Source organism: Drosophila virilis, chromosome 2 (assembly GCF_030788295.1).
Source record: "Drosophila virilis strain 15010-1051.87 chromosome 2, Dvir_AGI_RSII-ME, whole genome shotgun sequence".
In the NCBI taxonomy this organism is placed as follows: domain Eukaryota; kingdom Metazoa; phylum Arthropoda; class Insecta; order Diptera; family Drosophilidae; genus Drosophila; species Drosophila virilis.
Window position 1 is genome coordinate 25567886 of NC_091544.1, and position 13931 is coordinate 25581816.

At 35.4% G+C, this 13931-nt stretch overlaps 1 protein-coding gene across 5 annotated transcripts in view; it reads left to right on the forward strand.

The window, feature by feature from the left end:
- The window catches only part of LOC6633184 (lachesin), a 237208-nt gene that overhangs the window by 26936 nt on the left and 196341 nt on the right, over positions 1 to 13931 (forward strand). For 4 of the 5 annotated variants that reach the window (XM_070206971.1, XM_070206972.1, XM_015170512.3 and 1 more), the window contains exon 2: positions 6677 to 6729. The gene's annotated coding sequence lies outside the window, so the exon portion shown is untranslated. Of the gene's footprint in view, positions 1 to 3777; positions 3799 to 6676; positions 6730 to 13931 lie in introns of those variants that run through there. The other variant, XM_032433610.2, reaches the window with a different exon arrangement.

The following is a 13931-nucleotide window of genomic DNA, read 5'->3' on the forward strand; positions in this document are numbered from 1 at the left end:
ATCATCAGAAATGTTCCTATCAATATGCTGATAGATTTTTGATTGCCTATTAATGGTTGATTCAGTCACAAAACACAAGTATTGTCGCCTAGCGGTGACTCGACTTGATGGGCTACAAAAATGATTGAAGTCAACATCCTGCAGTTTAGTCAAATGGCTCTCAAAGTGAAAAGCTCTTGCCAAACTTTCAACTTAATTAAGAACTATGCGGCTTGAAAAGTTGCGGCTTATGCAACCAACTCAATTGCAATTGTTTGGGGTAGGTAAATTGATTTTGACCCTCTTTTTTTTTTGCTGCTTTCAAGCGTTGCACTTAATGCGACCAGAAGGTAGCCAAACAAGAAAAAATCAGCGCTGGTGGGTTCAAATGCTTATGGCGGAGCTAACGCCATGGTCGTTACCAGGTCGGGACGTTGCAGGCCAGCGCGAACGGGTCGGCAAATGGTAAATAACGATAAATAGGAAAAAGTTGGTCTGAAAATTGCTTGGCCAAAGGCAAAGTCAATGATGTTTGGGCCACTTCACTGCAGTAGTGGCAACAACAACAGCAGTAACAACAACAACAACAACAACAACAGCAACAACAATCACAAGAAAAGTCAAGTCTTGCGGCAGTTGCGTGCTTAAAGCGTAAAATTGTTTGTTATAAAATTCAATTGCTCCTGTGGCTCTTGTTGTTCTTGCTATTGTTGTTGCCTTAATGCGCCAGTGCAATGGTCTAGAAAGCAGCAGAAAAAAACAAACTTAGACGAAAAATCGGGAAAATGCCAAGAAAGTTTAGCTTCAAAGTCGAGTTGGTTCTTTTGTCTTACGCCGAGATTGTGTGCTGCAACGAGTTGCGCTATCAGTTTCGGGTTCCTTGGCCGGAGGCAATGCCTCCAAACCCTAACCAGCACATGCAAATTGGCGCTGGCCATCGTGACACGAGCAGGCACGATAATTACACACTGACCAATGTTGTAAATGCATATACACATTGTTTCCATCAACAGCTCTGATATACTTTTCTTCCAGAGCTACATTATGTAGTACATTAGTTTTGTGCCTATGTCGGACTAGTTCTCAATTCATCTGTCAATGCTTAATTCATTCACTAAAAAAAGTTTTATTTATTGAATGAGAACCATTTTCTTACTTACAGTAAGAAACACGGGCACAGCTCGGTCCTTAGAGATATAAACTCATAGATTCAATTCATACACTGATATTTCCACTAAAAGGCTATAAATCAAAAAATCTCTTGTTAGTTTAAGGGGACTTAGGTATCCTTTAACTGTGTATGCTATACGCGTAACTACAGGCCAACTTTTGTGTAAATTTCATAACTTTCGAGTAATTCTTGCCAAACCATAATTAAAAACCGATATCTATCGATATTAGGCAAATAACGAGAGATATCGCGAGAGATTATAAGCTTGTTCTGCGTATGGTATAGGAAAATATATATTTTAAATTTACAATCAGTCGCCTTTATAGTATATTATAAGTATACAGTGAAAACAGTCTAACAGCGACTGCGAGCTAACTGTCCGCCTAAGAAAAAGAAAGGGTATGATCTAGTTCAACCAAGGAGGCTGTCCGCCTTATGGAGGTATCTGTTCGCAGATTTACATTATATACTTTATGGAGTCCTGCTTCCATGTACATCTCACATTCCTTTGCTAAATAAATTACGAACTTTTTTATTCTTTTTCATTGGTTTCAGGTCTTTATAATAGCACAGGAAATCCAACGCCCTGCGATAGGCAACCCTTTTTGCTTAAACTTTAGATATATATATATATATATATACAAGCTAAAATGCGTAAATATGTCTATATTTGCCTTTGCATTGCAATTTCGCTAGTTAGTGAAATATGAATGGTATGCATTACCTGCCCATTATATTATATAAGCAGCGAGTGTCTTAAGGGTAACACAGTTGTCAGGTGAACTCTCAGGTATTAGCTTTTATGAAGCGCCATCATTTTCCAAGCGTTGTCATGACGGAGGGCCAAACAGCAGGAATTGTGCGTGGATGGGCAACCTGTTGCCGGGGCCACATTTATAGATCGTGCTTGACGTCGTTTCACAACAAATTGCGCATATCAAATTTACGAAAATGTCTGTGTGAAGGCTTGACAAACTAATAGAATTTGTTGCCTGACTGCCTGCCAGCCAGACATGTCGGTTGTCCCGCGAATGTGTTGCGCGCAAAAGTGTTCCGTAATGTGCCGCACTCCTCTCTCCAACCATCCAAATCGTAGGCGTTGTCATAGGACTCCTTCGAAACTTAACTTGCCAGTTGCCAGCTGCCAGCTGGGTATAATGCCGCAATTTCGCGCTTTATACGCGGTTTGCGTGACACACACTCAGCCTAATACCCGTACAAACGCATGAGCATGTGTGTGAGTATGTGCATGATGAGTGTGCCTATATGCCTACACTCAGAGAAAAAAAAAAAATGCCGTCTTAAATTGTGTTTTGAGACCAAGTTTACGCACTTTTTAAAATATAAATTATATAAATAACGTTTGTGATCAAACTTGATTTCTGTTAAGTTTTACAGAAAAACATGCTTGAATGAAGAACAAAATGCTTACGAAAAATGTTTTATACTTGAATACAATTTGCTATTCCCGCAATTCAAGATAAAACGTGTATGATTTTTATTTCGGCAGAATATATTGTAGATAAGTACTATACGAATGCTTATTGGAAAAAGACTGTGTTTTAGTAAAAATAGAAAATAATTAATATATGTTAAACAAATTATCAGTCAAACCAGTTTTATGCTTTCAAGAAAGCTCCACATATATGAGAAGTACTATGTGTGAGTCTTGGAAAAAAGAATGCGAATACTTTAAATAAAAGTAAAAAATGCTTAGAATTAGTAAAGAGTTTGCTTAGATAATCAAATCTCGTCAGTAAATGTAACAAAAAATACTTAGCTAAGCAAATTTCGTAAATAAAAGTACTTGGCATAAGAATTTGATGATAAGGCGAAGGAACTTTCAGCTTGTGCGAATGTTGGCAACATTTGTAACTGATTTATGTGGCAAATTCTTAAACTTTTTTTACCCAGTGTATTGTCATAAACATGACTACGACTGGAATTTACATATTTGCGGCATTAGAGTGGCAATATTAATGATTTTTATAGTATAATAATCCGTTATCACACCGTAGTTCACTCACTCATGAGCATAGATATGGCTAATTCATTTGTTTTGCTGTTTTGCTGTTGATGCCTCCGGTCACTCTCTATCTCTTTCCCTCTCTCTTTTACATTTGCTGCCTCGCTCTAGGCCAGACAGCGCCATTTGCATATGTATTTTGAATTTTGATTGAGTTGTTGCACATAATTTATGACCGCAATTTCAGTCCAGTGAAGCATTTTGTTTTTGCTCTGTGTGTGTGATATTTTGTTATAGATTTTCATTAGAGTAAACATTAATAAACATTTTGTTCTCTCTGATTTGTTGTGTTGCATTATGCAAATTAGTGTCGCGCATAAATTGCTAAAATTATTATCCAGTCTGCTTCCTTAATTAAATGACAAAACACACCAAAATTTAAGCCAAAACAAAGGCAACAAAACAAAAACCAAAAAAACAAAAAAAAAGTTGTGGCATTTTCAGCTATTGCGTTGCCATAAACAGAATTAATGACCGGGTTCTAATTTGTGACTTAAATGAGTTTTGTCAGCAAAGGGAATTTATTACAAAAAAATCTATAAATTAACATATTTTCATTTTAGAATGGACACCAATAATGTTCACAATATTTAATGTTAACGAGTTTTTGGATATTACAAAGGTATTATTAAAATATTATTGTAATTGGAAAATATGCTTACACATAATATATTTATTATTGTTTCGATTTTCTTTCTCTAGTTTAAACATTCTTAAAATAATCAAGCTTAAGTCGATTTTAATGCTATCTGGCTTTACGAGATGGAACTTTCATTTATTTTTTGCTTTATATATGAAAGTAACATATTGAAAAAAATATTCTTTTTCGATCTATTTAATTAATAACAGTTTTAAAATTAACGCGTTCTTTAGTACGAAAATGTAATAAATATATTTGGATTAGGTACAAAAAGCTTATCTATATTAAGGAAGCTAGTACACGTACTAAGTAAAACCGTTGGTAATTAACCGTAACCATCAGCCCATGCAATCATATTATACCAAGGTTTGCCTCTGCCACAGTTTATCCAATCAGTTGGCCAAGCTAATTGCTATAATCCGGTCTTTGTTAGCCCAGATCTGGGCCAGCTACAAACTATGGTGTTTTTGTGGGTGAATGAATTGCACCAAAATGAAAATGTTTGCGTGCAAGAAATCTGCTCCAATTAGGAGAGCACTCACCTGCATTGCTGCTGAGTGGAGTTCTACGGCATTGTCAGAGACATTTCAGTGTATTTTGAAGCCTATTGAAATTAACTTTCTTTTATGTCGATAATTGCTCTAGTCTACGGCTTTTTGTCTATGGAAATGCCATTTATAAATTTAATAATTTGCATTCAGCATAAAATGCCGTCGGCCGACAGAATTTTCATTTGATTTTTGGCATTTTGCAAATATTGTGGCTTATATTGTAAAGCATTCGAGGAAGGGTGGGAAATTCCGCTTTTGTATGCCCTGTAAATGTGTGAATAGGGTAGCTGTTTAAAAATTTTTGTTATATTCAGATTGTTAGTAGTCACGTCTAGGGAACGTTTTATTCATTCAATTTTATTGCAATTTTTTTTTGACTGTTGGATTTCTTATTTAACTTTACATAATAGGGGAATGAATCTTATATCGAGGACACCTTTAGTCTTCCATACCAGTTTTGAAGACTGAAAGCTTAAAAGTATATAACAAGTCCTTTTTTGTATGCTTTGTGAAATATCTTTCTCTTGATCACACTTTTCCGAAGAGCAGTAAAAGCTGTTTAGTGATATTTTTTTAAATTTGTTCTTTTTAGAGGATATCTACTAGTTCAGGCACACTGTTCCGGCAACACAATCAATTCTGTTTGATTCGTTCCATATTTGTCTATTAAACTGTATATTTGCATACCATGTAATATTAAGTTCTATAGTAAATAAAGTTCTAGAGTATGTTGCATGCGCAAATGCGGCTTACGGGGGAATTTGGTATGTAGATTTTGGCTCACTATTAGACGATATATACAAATATATATATAAATATTTAACTACTATTTTCTGTAGTAATTTCCTGATTTTTGGAATTTGTCTACTTTTCCAACCCATATCACAATCCTGACAAAAATCTCGTTATATGTACAAAACATATAGAAGATACATTCAGTCAATGATAGCTTACTAATATTTCTTAAATTGGAGAGTCTAGTCTCTCTACCACACATTATTCCCCGGTTTAATTCATACTTTATTTACCTATTTAGCTGCGCGTGATTATACCATAATATTTTATGCTTTTAATCAAAATCTCAGCGCCACGATGATAAATGTTCTGGCACCCACGTCTGGCCCATCCGCAAGGCTGGGGGCAAATATTCATAATTCAATGTTTAAACCACAATTCATGTTCGTCTTTTTTTTCTGTTTGGTTGCTTGCTGCCAGTTTTGCTTTTTGCCGCTTGCTGCTATTCATATTAAAATTGGTGGTGGCTGGTTGCAACAGCAGCTGCGGGTTGCATCAGCTTACCTGGGGTAAACCTGAAAAACGCTTTTGCATTTTCATAAATTTTTCGGCTTTACCCACTGAAATCGACTCCCACACACCGCAAACCCGCAAGCCCTACGCTCCCATTTTGTCTGAGCATAACCAACTGCATAATTTAGCCTCTGTTGCACTCGACCCATGCCTTGAGTTTTATTTCATACACAGCCGTCTGTGGACTACACCATGCCGCTTGGCGCTTTCCACCTGCCACAGCCGTTTGCAGTGCATGGCCCGTGCTTCATTTTGGAAGTGTTCTGTTGCTGGGTGTTGCCCAACCCGTTTATGCAATAAAATTGAAATTAATTTTTAGTGATTGCGGATGCGGTTCAATGTTGCTACCACGCCCACCCAGCCGTTAACCAGCGCATAATTTTCGAACGCCTACTGTTGGTCAGCGGCGGTTTGACACCGCATATGGTTAAGGCCACAATTGAATTGTAAATTCTTTCGGCCATCATATGGTTAAAAAAAATACTCGTGTATTTATTTCATGCACTTTAAGAAAATAACGGAAGAATTTGTTGCGTAAACAAGTAAAAATTTATTGAAAAATCCGGCTAAAATTACAGAGAAGGAAATTCTGATTTTAGATACTTGTTTCGTGTAACTAACTTCTTTTAATACAAAAATGGATTTAAGCAATTCGGTCTTTATTAATAATACAAAACGATTTACTATTATACAAAGTTTGCAAATACTATTTATTTCTTAATTTAATTAAGGTAAAGACGTCCTAATTTAAATTCAAGTTTCAAAACTGTTATATTTTATAATTCTTTTCACAGTACCTAAACACGGAATTCTATTTGAACTTTCATTAAGCATGTTTTAAGAATATAAAAAGTTTTAATTTATATTAAGCTCAATACTCTTTCTCATTCCGTTTCTCTCGACGTTTAACAACTTTGATATATTTTCTTTAATACTGCCTGCAAAGTATTGCATTATCATTGTGATTAATACAAATATGTTTTGAACTCTTCCATTTTTAGGTCAGCTCACAAAACATGCAATAACCATTGATGTCGCTTTGATGAAAATACAGGTAATTAAATTTTCCTTTCCACCTATTGGCATTGGGCTGATCGAAAATTGACTCACAACACAAATAATTTTAAATCATCCGATAGCTGTATTAATTACAATTCGGTGTCATCAAGTGCTTTATTAATGCGACAGCTGACAGCGAAGGATGTGTGTGCAGGTGTGAGTCCTTAAGAGCCTTTCGCTATGTTGACATTATTTTAGTGCACGTATCGCTCATCGATTTGTTGACAGCTTACAAGAAAATATAATTTAGAGCACTGATTGACAAACTAATTGAGCAATGGACTCGTCACCGTTGAATTATTAAAATATAATATACAATTTGGCATTAAATCTCAGGTTTTAACTAGCAGATAACCTTCAAAGATAATTGATTGGCACTCTAATGGAGTCAGGGACATAGCTGTGTGTAATTATATACGGAATTATTTATAAGCTGCTCTCTGTTCAAGTACAACTATAATTATAGACTTTTTATGGTCACTAACATCCAATTTTATAAATATTAAAAAGTAAAAGGCTTGCAAACCATTTGGTACTCAAGCTTTAACTTGTTGGGAAAGACAGAAAAGTGGGCAAAATTAAAGTCACTTTTAGCATGGGCTATGATCTAACTATATTAGTGGAAAAGCTTCGCCCATTTTCATACATAAATGTATACATAGAGGCAATAATAACAAGTGGACAAGTGTTTTATTCTGAATAATGGATAAGAACATAATAAAGCTGGTATGGGGTTAATTAAGTTGAGATCTTTGGACAGACAAAAAAGTCATTTATATTAGTGATTAATTATGAGCTATTCTTCCAAGGTTCAGTGTTAATAAATGTATTTATATATCATTCGCTCCTTCATAAGATATCACTCAAATATTTGGCGCATTATGAATGTCGCAGGACTGATATATCCCATGACAGTTCTATACGATCCACTCTGACAAACATACAAAGCTGTGAAAATTATTTTAAAAGCTTTTTGTCTGTATCAAAATTCGAAAACGGCATCTTATAATTTAATTAGGCTTCTTTATACGATAAATTAAATTATGTCCGAAAATAAATTTGTGTAGGCCCACTTAAAGTCAGTTATGGTAATCGTCATCGTAATCGTTATCGCCTGGCAGCTTAGCCTCAATCATTTAGCAATTAACTCAATTACCCACAGCCAGAAAAGTTGACCACAAACGTCTTTCGGTTATACAAGTATCTGTCAGAGAGCAGGCAAAATGTTGGCCTGAGACATATTTACACTGGGCCAATACTAGTGTCAAGGACTGTAGATAGGTGCGTCTGTCGCTCAGCAAAGGGTTACTCTACAGATCAAATAAATTTGAACAAAAGTGTCGTTTATCCGGGAAAAGGTTGGGTTGGGTTGGGTTGGGTTGGGTTGGGTTGGGTTAGGGCAGGCATTTGGCTCTCTTCAATTAGTCGCAGCTGCTGTAGTCTTGCCAATGCTTGAACTTTGACCAAATTGAAATTTCCTTTAGCTGCTTTCTGCTGCTGGTGCTGTTAGCCCTTCTGCTTCTTTTGTCATCCTGGCTAATTGAAACGTTTATAATAAAACTTAATTGTGTTTGTTTGCTATAGAATATCTTCGTCTTCTTCTGGTTGTTTCAAACGTAGTTCAACTTTTCACTACATTGTCACGTAGCCACAAAACACATTTTCGTTTATGTTTGTTGACAGTTGCAAAAATTGACAATGCAAATATTTGACTAGCTAAATGCAGTTGGCTTAGGCTTCATTCGATTTCAATATTTGACAAGGCAAGTGCTTTGACACTCATTAAACAGCCATTTACGAGTGCTTAAATCTATGTCAGCTAACATACTTATATTTATATGGAAAACCATTGAACTATTAAAACAACAATCTATACAACAATTTATTGAAACAATCAAAAACTAATTAGATGCAAATATAATTAATCTTCGGACTTAATTAATCAATTATAAGTTCATATATTTATATATATAGAAGCATTGCTAAAATAAGTACTTAGGGTATTCACGACTTGCAAGCTATCTTAACCAATTTCGCGTTGTTGTATGTTAAAATAGTGAATTTTTTGTAAAACATTACTGGTCGCACTTTTCTGATTATTTGCAAAGCCTTCAAAATATTTTGTGATACAGCTTGAGATGCCTTTATCTTATACGAAGACACAGTATGTTTACAAATATTGCTATATAACAAGATTTTAAAATGGCTTTAATCCACATGAATTTCAGCACGAAACTCTTTAAAAAATGTGCTATTATTATTATTAATAATATTACTTTTATTCCTTATGCATCTATTATAATTATTTTTAATATTATTATTATAATTATTATTATCTATTATTATTATTATTATATTATTGTTATTATTGTTAAAATTATTTCTATATTTTTTATTATATTGCCTTCCAGCCTCGGATTAGATACTTGAGCTTCACTTACAGAGATCTGCAACAGCTATGAAAATAATTATGTATAAGCTAAAATTAATCAATCTATTATTAAAACAATTTTAAGCTTCATTGAAAAAATATACAGGCTATGTTTAGAAAACAAACCTAGGCTGAAATATCTGAAGTCTTGGGTTTTGGAGCGAACTTAAGAGGGCGACATTGCTTCGAATCGTAAATGGAACCATATACATTATTTCATTAATTCAGGACTTAACTGCTTTTTCTTAATTTTCATTTGCTTAATGGTATAATTTCTATAGATACCTCGTTTATTGTAATTCTTATAAAAGTACTGAGCACAACTTTAATGTCAGTTGCAATTTTGTTAGCTGTTTTGTTTGAGAGTTTTCCTCACAGTTTTCGGTGGTCCTTTTACTAGCCCTCTCACTCTCCCTCTTTCTCTCCACGTTTCTCTTATTTATGCCTTTCTTTCTCTCTCTCTCTCTCTCTTTCTTTCTCTCCGTCTCGTTTTTCACACTGTTAAAAAATGTAGTTGTATTTATGCCTTTACCTTTTTACTCATGCTTCCTCCCGCTCTTGTTACTGCTCTTGTAGTTTTGCACTTGATTTACTTGACTGCTGCAATGTTTTTATTAGTTGTAAAATATTTGCAGGATTCGCTTCTTTGCCTTTGCATTTCCGCTGCCATATTGTTGCTTTGTTTCCTGCTGCTGCTCCTCCAGCCTCAACAAGCGTCTTTTGCTGCTGCTCTTTGTCTGTTTCCATTTCATTGGCAATTTTCATTTGCCCGTTTGGCGCGCAATTAGCTCATATATTTTTTACTTTTTCATGTTTTTTTTTTATTTATTTTTTATTTATTTAATGTGTTTTATTCTTTCGGGGCAGTTAGTTCCGTTTGTTTGTATTGCTCCTGTTCTTGCGTTGCTAATTAAGCACAACATTTGCCCATTAATCAAATTACTTATTTTTTTTTTGTTGCCACTGTTGCTGTGGCCGTTTAACGAGGAACTTGCTTAAACGCTTTTCCTGCGCATATACCTCGTCATTTTTTGGCCGCTTCAGACGTACCGACCTACTCATGCGCTGTCTCATGCACTTAATTAAAAGATTACTTCTGAAAACTTTGAGGCACAGAACTTAACGTCAACAGCGAACAGCTAACAGCTAACAGCTAACAGAGCTGAGCGCTGTTTGCCCAAAAACTTTAAACAAATAACAGGAAATTGCCAAAGTAAACACATTTAGACACAAACAAACACACATACACCAACACGCGCTGTGTGTAGACAATTTGAAAAATGTGTAACTTTAATTTAGATGCACTTGTACTCCATTCAACAAGGTTGCACTTTAAAGCTGACACTAAGCCTCTCCCCCTCCAACCAATACTTGCGCATTCTGCACTCTGCTACACAGCTCAGCATTTCATATAGTACGTGTTACGCATACGATGCAACTTTTGCCCACTTGACAAATAGCTGGAAAAAGAAAAAGTTGCATCATCGGAAAGTTGCATAGTTAAGGATGCCCCGCAAACATAGCACTCTATAATATGCTCCGTGTTTTCTATAAGGGTATTCACGAGAGTAGCTCATAATGTTTTTGATTTTCAATATATGCTCTGCTCTTTTATTTTGATTGGACTAATTACTCAGGGAGCCTTGTTTACAAGACTCAAAAATGTTTTCTACAATAGAAAAATAATGCGCGTTGTCTATATAAATATTTCCTATAAAATTATTAAGTCTTGGTATATATTATATATTTTTTTAGTTTATAATATTAAGGCAATATGTGTCTATTCTCAGTTAATCAGCCCTTGGATCAAGTATGGCTTTTAAGCAAAAGTTAAATTAAGCTTCTCTTTTTTCAATTAGTTAATATGTATTTTAAATGAAATATTTTAACATTTGGCCAAACTACTTAGCTACTTTGTCTGGGTATGTCCAAAAATACCCGATACTTTTTTTGCAGCTTATTAATTGGGCAGCCCGCGCCGCAGTCGCTAATTGCCAGCACATACAAATATGCCTTCAACTGCTGTTAATTTTTGCCTCTTCTATTTATATATTTATTTTTTTTATGGCGTCGCTCGTAAACCAGCTAACAAAGTTTAATTTCACGTTAATAATGTTATTTGTTCTAATATAATTTTTATGTGCTTTATGCGACAAAGTTTGAAGTTGGCTGTTGCATCCACACAGAGCACAAACATTAATGGTATATATATACCATACACATAAATATATATTTGCATATTTGTTTTTATAAAAAATTGTATAAAAAAATATTTTTTGACGCGTTTGGTGGTTTTTGTTGCTTGTTAGGAGCGAACTTTGTGCTCAAAGGCCAAACACACATGTATTTCATTACCAAGTTGTTGTGTATATGCTTGTATGTGAGTGTGTGGGTGTGGCTGTTTATCTGTGTTCGTTCCACAGATTTAATTGGTTTTTGAAAAAGTTCAACAAGCCATGCTAATTAGTTGCATGTTGCTTTGCCTTTGATTGTGTGCTGCATACTTAGCCCGTCAGGTGGTACGGTGTGCCGTGTATGGAGTTTTTGGCGAGTTACTTAATTTCAATCCTATAAACAGTTAAAAAATATATATATGTATGTATTTCATATAAATGAAAATGAGTACGTACAATAAACTTTAAACTTGGAACATATATTCTGGTTTCTATATAAAATTTGTTTTGTTGTAGTGTTGTTTGGCTGCTGCTAGCAAAACAACAATTTTGCATAATACCCTGTGCAAAAAGTTTAGTTTGATGTATTGGCTATGATTAATATGCGTTATCGAAGAGAAGGACTTGAAGACTCCAAGCTTGTGTTGTCCTGTTTCAAATATGGTGCGAATAGCAAGAATTTATATATTTGCAGCTAAATTTATTAAATATGCATGAAGATGATCCTTGACCTACACTCAATAATGATCTTCTCGCACAAGCCAATTGATTGTAAAATCATTCCCAAGGACACAGTTTTAAGTCACCGACTCGGGATTACAGTCAGGTTTTGAGTCAAATGAGTTGGTCAACAAATCAGCTCAACCTAAATGTGGTTTGGTTTTAAAAGAATTAGATTATGCATAAGATATATATATATATATTTTTTCTTCTTTACGTTTTTCTCTTCAAGAATAAATAAATAAGAAACAAACAATTTTCTAAAAAACTTAATTTCAATCAAAAAATGTACAAGATACAGTTGGCACCGAACTTGTACACATACATAATTCCAGCCAATCTTATATGTTTATTACACCTGTCTATGCATTCGCCATGGCATTAAGCAAATGTAACAGAGCCGTAGTTGATAGAACAAGCTCAACAAAGGAAATATTTTAATCATTTTCTGAAACGTAACAAGATACTACTAAATAATCAAATATATAAATCAAAAATTGCTTTTGCTCGCTTCCCCGGAATACACACTTTAATACCTAAGTTTTTTGTTTTTACACTGTAAACTGAGTTCTACGGACTTAGTTGCACTCGACTGCAATTTTCCTCTATTGGTATTTATGTTAACTATTTTACGACTTTGGCTTGCATCAAGTAATCGCAGCGTGTGACAGAAATAAATGCCAACTACGTCACATGCAAATGTTGCTATTTTGGCAGCTGTTTCTGTGGGTGTGGCACTCGAGGGGGTGTGTGTGCGGGGGGTGACTGTATTGCCAACTGTTATGTAACGCATTTATTGTGTAATGTGCAAAAAATTGGGCTCGCGCGTTTGCCCAAGTTGCCATCTCAACTGCAAAATAATTAAATTCCAGCGGCAAAGTTTATGCCGAGACTTTTGCCTTGCGCAAATGCCCTTGCAATTGCATGCAAAATGCTCGACTGAATGTGTGCGGGTGTGTTTTGTGTGTTTTGTGTGTGTGTGTGTTGCAGAAAGTTATGCACCCAGCTTATTGCTACCCTCCCGCTGTGCATTTGGTTGTTGTTGTTATTGTTGTTTATTGCGTTCATCTGTTGTTGTTTGCTTTCTTACGGCTTGTCAGTGGCTCAGTGGCTCAGTGGTGCAGTGGTGCAGTGCTGGGAATTATATCGTTTGGCTTGTTGTTGTCATTGGCTTTGTTGCAGTTTTCTTTCACATACCGGAAGGAAATGAGCAAAAATGACAAAGTTAACGGATGCGCACAAAACACAGTACACAGACTCATGTACACACAAAGCCACACACACACACACGCACACACATGCACAGAGCATGATGTCCTGCGTGTATGCCCAATGCCCTGGCACAGGATATGTGTGCGGAAAGCACAAAATTTTACATGTATTTGATTTATGTGCGCTCTCAACTCTCAAGCAACACCAATGTGACCTGTCAGTGTGTTTGTGTGTGTGGTGGTTTGTGAAGTTCCAATACATTCACGCACACACACTCGCACACACACATACAACTACACTTGTGTCGTGCATATTTCAGCACTTTTGCGGAGCAAATGTCCTGGCAAGTAAGCAAATCATAGCCTACATTTCCGTTGTTGTTTTAACAAGCCAAATGCGACTCCCTTTTTTGTTATTTTTTGATGCATTTGCTAAGGGCATTACAATTTTGTCATAAAATTTGTAACGTTGAGGAGTAGACGCCGCTGAGTACACTGAGTATATATATTCTTGTTCAGGATCGGCAGCTTGGTCAGTCTGCTTTTTATATGTGACCTAGTCGCTTCTCATGAGGTCCATCGTGCTGTTGTAAGCAGTTCATTTATCGAAATCGGCCAGAGCTTTGTATAGGAGTAATGGGTCGAATACTAGTAACATTTT